The sequence below is a fragment of the Ischnura elegans genome, chromosome 6, assembly GCF_921293095.1.
Source record: "Ischnura elegans chromosome 6, ioIscEleg1.1, whole genome shotgun sequence".
NCBI classification, from domain to species: domain Eukaryota; kingdom Metazoa; phylum Arthropoda; class Insecta; order Odonata; family Coenagrionidae; genus Ischnura; species Ischnura elegans.
In genome coordinates, this window is record NC_060251.1 from 101,024,225 (window position 1) to 101,033,393 (window position 9,169).

The window sequence follows — 9,169 nt, forward strand, 5'->3', positions numbered from 1 at the left end:
AGAGGTACTGAACCAATGGTTTGAGCTGCTACCCAACGAAGTGTTTGACCATTCTGAAGTGTATAATCATAATTAAAACCTATGGCGCAATGGGAAGTTACCTAACTGCACTGGTCGTGGTTAAGATTCACCCCTTGTAGATAGCAGGCATGTAGCGAGAAATTCGATTTGGGAGGAGCTTCGGTGGTTAGTGAATTGCCTAACCTGGTATATTACCCAGACAGCACACTGGTAACGGTTTACATATACCGTAAGTATACCAGGTGTATACTGTTTCCTTGAGATTCTGTATACATGTTTTAGATTCTAAGTATACATAAACGGTATCCTGAAGCGTATACGTATACAGTATACGAAAGGTATCTGTATACCTTTCATATACTGTTTCGATATGTAATCTCAGTGGAGGATGCATATGGGAGGCGCGCCCCCCAACCCTTTCCTGGCCGCCCGCATAACCAAACATTGCAGGACTACAATTTTAACTTTTTTATGTCATAAGATGGCTTTGTATTTCATGTGCGTATAATCAGTTCAAATAACACTTTCTTAAACTTTGCATGTGACTTGATTATTTTTTTAGGATAAAAGTAAAGGTTGGTCAAGATATCTTTTGCGCCCCCCTCTAGAGTTTTTTTTTCTGTATCCGCTACTGTGTAGCCATTAGTAAACAATTAGTGTCCTTTAAAGGTTACTCTGTCCGTATACTATTCCCATATGTAGCCTTCAGTATACACAGCGTCCTTTCCAATGGGCTAAAACCTTTCCGTTAATTGCGTGCTCCTATGACCCCAAGAGCTACACTGACAGGAATAAATCTAAATTACCTCAGGAAGGGCCAATCACGCTAAATATGTGGAAGGGTAGGAGCCAGACGAATGGTAGTCCATATTTTCCATTCGCACGAACCGGAATAGCATATATTCAATGAAATCAATCATGCATTTAGTTTGCATAGCGCTGAAAGTTAAATTCATAATCGGTTCTGCATAAATCAAGTGACTTTCTACGCAAATAGTATAAGGGTTCAGGGCGAACCCTTCGAGGATACAACGCACCGGGGCCGGGAACGAAGCACGTGGCTTATACGCCCGATCACCCGGGGAGGGGGAGGAGAGGAAGGGAAAAGGAAAGAGGCGCCGCCACGATAGGAGCCCGACGACGCCTCTGGGAGAGGATAGGAACGGAAGGAACGGGACAGGGAAAAACAACTCAACGCTATAGAAGCGAAGAGGGCCCTACTATAAGCGAAACCAGGCAAGCATTTAATGTTCTAACGATCTTGGAGGATTATTCTATGAGGAAGAATAATCCAACGATCAGATCGTTAGATTTTTATATTTATATTTATTTAATATATTTCAGCTAGCCGATATTCGAACCCAGATCTTCCATTGCTGGTCAGGTGTGTTAGCCATTTACACCAACAGGCGATTTTCTCAGAGCGAACTTTGGGATGGGTATTGCAGAGCAAGGTGTTGGCGTTACAGTCCATGTGGTGGAGGCAGGGATGGCAATAGGAACTAAACGGAAGTAAAAACCAGTAAAATTTCAATAGGTTCGTTCCCGGTAGCGAAATAAACACACGCGTGTATGTATCGCGGGTAATGACCTCCATGGAAAGAAATTCGGGGATGCTTGAAGGCCCTGAAGGCCTTCCCCTCCGGCTACGTGTCTGAACCTAAGCTGTCTGTCGCCTCCGCCAAATTTCAAGCTGAAGATGTGACATGATCGCATCTACCACAGCAGCCTATTGTGGCTTGCAGCGAGGCATTGTGGTTATTTTTCGCCTCAATGATTAAGTTACGTGTCCATCTTAGAGTAAGACTCAGTGGCGTGAAGTCCATGCTCATTTATTTGCCGTATCCTACGTGTCACCTCCTGTGCTCACGAAAGGGTAAGGGGACTGACGTCAGAAATTTGATGGAAAAAGTCCACCAAGGTTATGGCGAGTCATCGCTGTCAATTCAATCACCATGGATTTTGCGATTTCCTGTCTTGAAAAAAACATTTTCTGTTGAATCACGACGCGAGGCTACCCGAGGAAAGAGACACAAGCCAATCTCTCGTGTTGAAGCATTTGAGTAGGTTCGTAAATCGCGTGAAAGAGCAAATGAGATCTGGATCTTTATTCAACTTTAAATTTATCTGTAAATGCAGAAATAAAGCTTTGCTCTGCGTTGCGTTTTCTATCTTATTGGCTCAATCTGCTCCGGCATCTTTTACTTAACTCCATTTTGACTAGAAGCTATCATGAAGTGAAGACTCGGCTAGGGAAAACTGAAAAAAGTAAGTAAGGCAAATCTATAATAGATTTGCCTTAAATAATCTAAGAAAAAGCGATTGACCTGTTGTAAAAAATTCTTCAACCATTTTATGTAAACTGGTAAAACTTGGAATAGATATTTAAGTTGGACAATGGGTGGGTGAATGGTGGACTGAAGTTTGCCAAAGGTCCCGTAAAAGTAAAAGAAAAAATAATTGTTGCTCATTTCACTTATAGTGAAAACATAAGCCCAGTGTCTCTCCCAGAGGCTCTCGCTACTGTACACGGTGCGAGAGGTTTTGTGTGCTCAATGGGTGCGTGTGATTAATTTGTCAGCAGATTTTTTGTCATTTAGTGAACTTATGTAAACATATCCGCAAAATATACGTTTATCTCTTTGTTGATTTTGAATTTTCCAATAAGCTGTAAAACATTGAGGAATTTCAAGTTGAAGTTTCAGTTTCAAATTGTAGTTTCCCCTGCTTGCACCTAATTGTTTCCATTCTCTAGTAGGCACTATGAATCACCTGTAATTTCAGTTGGCTTTTCAAAGACATCTAGTGAAGTTTGGGAATCAAAGGATTGACTACGAAAGAAAATGATCCCAGAGAGTGAAAAATCATTCCGAACGTTGCAAAGCAGGCTTTCTGGCGAAAAAACTTACGAAGAATCTCCTAATACTCTCTCAGTTCTACAGTACTTGTTTTTGTCTTCTCTTGAAGATAAATTTCTGCTGTAGAAATTTGAGGATGTGGTAAAAAATAAAACCTGTTCCTCTACAAAAAATGTAGATATTTTTTTTGATAAAAGTTAATTCGCTTATCTTTTAATTTTGCATTCGTATATGGCCACCCAAAAATTCTATGAAAAACCAAATTCTATGATAATTGAAGAAAAAAAACGTTTTTTTCAGCTTTTTCACGAATCTTTCTTTTGAGTACTGTTGAGTTACGGGAACATTGGGTTTACGCTCTTCAAACCTTACAGTTATTTTAACTTGTTGACGCCTTATCACAGCTAACAGAATCCTTTCCTTTGTCCTTCAATCCGTAATCTAACGTATTTTTTTTATTTCACATCGATCCTCAAGATCAAATGAGTAGTCACATTACTCGTTGGATCTCTGTGCTATAGCTTCTATTTAAGTCTACTAGTACCTGTTGTTATAAGCGTCACCAGCATTGAGTCGACGGGAAACTGAAAAATAATCAAGTGAGTAGTCACACGCCAGTGGAAGGCTGCAACAGTATGTATACAGTACCCATGACAGTGAAAACACTGCTCATATTTTGATTTGAGCTGGGTACACATTTGAGTCTCGCAGCAAGGCCATTGGCCTTAGAATAACATTTCCGTTTTACCCTTAAAGCGTATATATTTACTTCAAAGCATGAAATAATACACACTGTCTTAATTTTTAATATTTACACAAGTAAAGCAATACATTATTTACAATAAGACATGATATTTACAAGTGTTATGAGCTATCATCAATGAATAGCGAGAAAAAACTCACAATTTTCGCTATCCACACTGGTGCATGCATTTTTATGCTAATTGCGCATACATATTCATGTGTATTCTTTTATTTACATAAAATATTTAATTATAACGGTAGGTGAGTATTCATCGTTCTTTATACATTTGATGTCGACAATTTTCCAAATGATATGATTTCCTGTGGTTAAATTTCAAGTATACGCCTTACTAATTAATATATCAGCTTATGGTAAACTTATTGTTAGTGTATCCGTAGAAACAGCAAAAGCTTTAGTTTTTTATGATTAAGGTCCATCACTTAATAAATTGGTTCTTAATATTTCTTTGGGGTAAATTCTTTCTAGGATCCATTTTCGGGGCAAGGCACTTTGAATTCAGGGAACATGTCATCGTATGCCCACCGATCGTGTATACTTTGGATTACAGGTCGAAATATCCTGGATAGTTCGTGATTGATACTTGGTCCCAACAGGATAAGTACCTCGGCGTCAAACTGGTTCAGCAGACTCAGAGTTGATCTTGCTGCATAGGAAGTAAAATTCATCAGAAAATTATAGACATGATTAATTTTTTTTAATCTGTAAAATTACAACTGAGGGGAAGGGAAGGCAAAGGCTACAAATGATTTTTTTTCAAGCAGTGTTTGGTTCAGAGATTAAGGAAAGAAAGCGAACGAGGTGAACTAGTTATTTAGTGATGCATTTGAGTTTCTACATTGATGTCAGTGGCGCCGACTCCATGGGGCCTGAGGGGGCCCGAGCCCCCTCAAAGATTCGTTTGGGGGGGCTGAGCCCCCTCAATAATTGAAGAAAATAATTACGTAATATAATGCTTTGTGAAATCACAAAAATATATTGGTGATTTTTATTTCCCATGTTTGACAATGGTTACCTTTTAAAATAAATTCAACAACGTGTGCTGAAACAAATAATTATAAGGTTAAGCAGGTTAACCCATTACAACCCAATGTTTCTTCAAAGCAACGTCAAAAATGTATAAATTTTCAACTCTATTTAGGAAATATCTAAACTACGTATTATTTTGGGGTGTAAATTTTGATGACGAAATATTGATCGGCCTCGATAATTATGATCGAGTGCAAAATTATCATCTATTCAGAATAAAAATTCTTGAAATTTGATTTCTACCTTAAGCAGCTCTGGGTTATAAAGGGTTAACTGAATCAAGTGGTGTGAATCATGGTAGTGTTTCGGTGCTGCGACACACTTTGAATTTAACCTCTTCCCGGGGCAAGACCTCCGATATGGGCCCCCCCAATATTTTTCATAAGTCGGCGCCCCTGATTGATGTCAGCACAGAACACATACTCACTCGCACCCATTGGCTACTATAAGGTCTAGCAGGTTAAGATGGTGAAAAGTGCCCCCAGATATTTTGAAAAATAAAAAAATATACACTTTAAATGCATCAAAAATTATGTTTCCCCAAAATTTCAGGCCTAGAAAATGGAAATTTTGGAGATTTTTCGTTTTTTAACCATATCTCCAGTTTTCATTTTTGCATAATCGTTTTATTGATTTTAAAATGTATATACTATTACTTGCTTCAATCCTGACTTTTTCAAAACTCTGACCGAAAACTTAACTTTTACATAGGCTTGACATTTCAAAATTAGATTAAAAATTTTAGGAAATAATAGACACGCCGAAAAAAAAGTATGCTGTTACCCCTACACCAGAGTGTGATCCTAATTTTTCTTCAGAGTTTTAAATTTGGGTGAACACGGTCAAAAACACGAATAACTGCTTTGCGCCATTTGCATCTATGTATTCCAGGAGGATATTTGATTTGATATTTGTGAGCAACGATTGTTGATCAGTTTTTAATGTTATTCATTAAGAATAAATATTGACATAAATAATGCCTATGAAACTTAGATTAACTTAGATTGTTGTTTATAGCCATACTGATGGTCTTCAAGCTTCAAGAAATGCAACGTATGCCGAAAATGATTTTCTTTTCATATCTCCTTTATCTTATTAACCATGAAGTTATTCTTAGCATTTGAGCCAATTTCCTAATAGTGCGAGAATGAGACAAAATATAGCATTTAGAGGCTAGATATGATGCGAAATTTCAATTGGAAAAATTTCAAACTAAGGAAAATAAAATTGTTTCCTACGATCAGGGAAGATGAATTAAGTTCCAATGAACGTTTAAAAAGCAATTACATTGATTCTAAAGTTTCCAGCTCTACTTCGTGGACATTATCACGGCAATTACAAGACCTTGGTAAAATTCCACATTTTTAACCCGATAAGTTTCGGCTTGGCTGGATCGGCTTGGTACTTTGCCATTATCAAAGGCGAACTCCTTGATAGCGCAGGAAATTTATGAGTGTTTTTAAAAATTAAGATTATAAGGTGTTTAGAATGATTAATAACCAGGGGTGGATTCAGCATGAAATTCTGGAGGGGTAATGACATCGGTACTGGGAGTATGGAATACCCACCGGGAGAGAGGGTCTCCCGTGTAAATTTATTTAAATACTCATTTTATAACGCATTTTGGAGCCTAAAAATTCATTCTAATTCTTAAAAAAAGGCGAAATCGAATAATTTTAATCATTTATGGATAAATAAAACTCTTAAACGATAAAATTTAAGATAAAAAATTATTGGTTTAAGAGTTTTTATTAGTTTTTTTTATTTTTGATAAAATTTAGGGGGGACATGAACCCTGTGTCTCCCCCCTAAATCCGCCACTGTTAATCACACTTTACTACAATTAAAGGCTTCGCTATTGATATATAGGTATTGTTCCGAGTGATAGAAACAGGGAAACAACTTATTAATTCTCGCCACTAAGCCAAGCCTCAGTATGTCTAGGTTTGCCCACTGTTTGATAATTATAACATAAGTTCAATAAACTTATGAAAACAGGTTCATCATTCGTTTAATATATATGACGTTAGCTGTTTCAGTAGTGCGTGTCGAGGATTTTGATAAAATGTCTTTTTCTGCCATTTGTAGGCAGTGAGTACTTATCTATTCGAAAAAACTTCTTTCTATTTAGAAGACAATATGGGGAAATTCTATCGGTGCACTATACTCAAAATAAACAGACATTAGTGCTATTTTATTTTAATTTTCATTGCTTGAAAAGGAAAACTCTTCCCAAAAGTATCCCGCCATAAATTTCAACTTTACTTACCCATATCTCTGTCTCCTCCGTAAAGGTTTGAGTATTGGGACTTCATTTCTCGGGGATGTACTTCGACAGTGAGGTCAGTAATTTTGAAGAACTGATGGCATCCTTTTTTGATGAGATTTCCTCGGTAAAATAACCTTACTCCGACGTTAACTGTAAACAAAAGTGGGAAGAAGGAGAAATTGTATTTTACTTTTGAATAAAGTGGTAATCGTGAGTATGAAAATAAAATAGTAACTTTTTCTTTGAGCTCATCTGTCGCATTTTTGTCCACATTCAGTGGCGTAGGGATGCGGGAGGTCCGGGGGGTCAGGAATCCCCCCGAAATGTAAAAACACAATTTATATCCTTCATAAAAGAAAGCAAAATATTGAAAAAATCATGACTTTACCAAAGATTAATTGAAAAATGAGTTTTTTAAATATGAAAAGTGTTAAAATTAATTTAAAATCCTTTACTTAGAACCTTGTTTTTCAAAAAATTTCCCGCCTGGTTTTGGACCCTCCGAACGAAAATCCTGCTTACTCCACTGTCCCAATTTCACTTGAAATTAAGATTTTTTGATTGGAAAATTCTTTGCAGATAAAATATATTACAAAGCTCTGAACTTTTCATATTTTCTGTAAATTGTGACGTGAAAGTAAAAAAAAATATTTTCATATGCCGCTAACTTTAGGTGAGAGGTTTATCATTTAAGCCGCCAAGTCCATTGGATGCTGCATTATCATCGATTTACTTTTTTTGGTTCAAGAAAAGCAAAATTACATTCAGGCTCACATATGAACGGAAAATTCCTCCTGTGGCTTTGAAAACAACTGCACGTGGTAAAAAAATAATGCTATAATCGATATGTGCAATCTCTGCGCATCGTTTCTGCGCCAAAAATTCGTCGAATTCATTTAACGTGCAAAGCAGACGCTTCAAACGATCATTCGAATGATCTGCTATGGTGTAACACGGCCATTAAAAATGGAAGATGAAATTGAAACATCGATTTACGTATTCATAAAATTAAACTGTTGAAAGCAAAACTGTGAATGCAAAAGCACAATAGGGTAGTTTCCTTCATCAAAGAAAACGAAAGGCATTGGTTGCGATTCGTTACCCACTATTACTGTACCCATAATATACAAATTATTTGGTTTTAGAAATCTCAGTGTAGACGACTGTTAACTGTCAAATTTATCCTCATTTAAAAAGGCCAGATTGGCGCCCATGCGATGCCACTCCACGTGAAGTCACAAGGACCTAGTTTCTATACGAGTAGATAGGAGTTTTACATCGTCTGGGGTTACCAATGCATGCATGAGCCACAGAGCTCAGGGAAACATCTCTTAATAATCACCTATTAAAACTGGCTAAGGTCGGAAAGTTTTCTTCGTTTGATAAGGTGTTAATAATCCTTATTTAAGCCAAGCGCTACCAGCTAGCATGGTACTCAGCTACCTGCTAGCATCCTGCGTCGTATCAGCGCACAGAGGAACTACGTGTTCTTTTGTACTGTAAAGTTTAATGGTGAAATATTTACCCTCCAGAATAATAATGATTGAGAAGAAAATTTTCACATTTTTAAAATCCGCTGTCTGTCTTGAAACTTGATTTCTCCCAGAAGCGCCGCTGGGTTAGAAAGGACTAAAAACATCCGTATCGATAATTCGACCAATTGCGACGAAAAATGGACTTGTATCATGTATATAACTTAAATACTAATTCTAAGATTAAGACTATTTATGGGCGTCGAGAAAAGCGATACGGCGAATATCAGAAATTCACTCTAATCGCATGTACACCGCTAACCCATTGACCGGATGTACGACGACCTTCCTAATGTTTGCCCTATAATGTGATTGGACTCCCACCCCCCTCCCGTTGCCTCGAGTACTTCCGCTGTCTTGAATTTGTGGGCGACAGACCCCTTTCGTCACTTCCGTTCTCACACGCTAGTTCAGGGACTTCCTTTTAAAGCTTTTGAACTCATGTTCGTTGCCTTTATCTCTTGAGATGATGCGAGTGATACGAAGTCTACCGAGTAAAGAGATAAATTGCTGAATCATAATTTGATGCTTTCCCGGCGAATAATGTGGATAAACCCTTATCGGCATTCCCATCGGGTTAGTTTATCCATGGTGAAAAATTTATAGTATTAATAAATTATTAATAGTTAAATTTTAAGTAAATAAATTATTAGTATATAAATAATATTATTTAATAACATCTATAATGGGTAAATTA